The following is a 347-nucleotide window of genomic DNA, read 5'->3' as shown; positions in this document are numbered from 1 at the left end:
GCGATCCGTTGCCGGACACGAAAAAAGACAAAAAGGAAAAAAAAATAAATAAATAAAATAAATAAATAAATTTGGTCTATGCTTGATATAATCCCATTTGTTTATTTTTCCTTTGGTTGCCTGTGCTTTTGGGGTCATAGTCAATTAACAGAGAGAAAAGACAACCAACAGAGTGGGAGAAAATATTTGTACAATATACATGTGACAAAGGATTAATATCCAGAATATACAAAGAACTCAAACAAAAGCAAAAAGACAAGTAACCCAATTAAAAAATGGGAAAAGCAGCTGAATAGGCATTTCTCAAAGGAAGATATACAAATGGCTAACAGACACATGAAAAAATG

Source organism: Galeopterus variegatus, unplaced genomic scaffold, assembly GCF_000696425.1.
Source record: "Galeopterus variegatus unplaced genomic scaffold, G_variegatus-3.0.2 Scaffold535, whole genome shotgun sequence".
NCBI classification, from domain to species: domain Eukaryota; kingdom Metazoa; phylum Chordata; class Mammalia; order Dermoptera; family Cynocephalidae; genus Galeopterus; species Galeopterus variegatus.
This window is presented reverse-complemented; position numbering follows the sequence as displayed.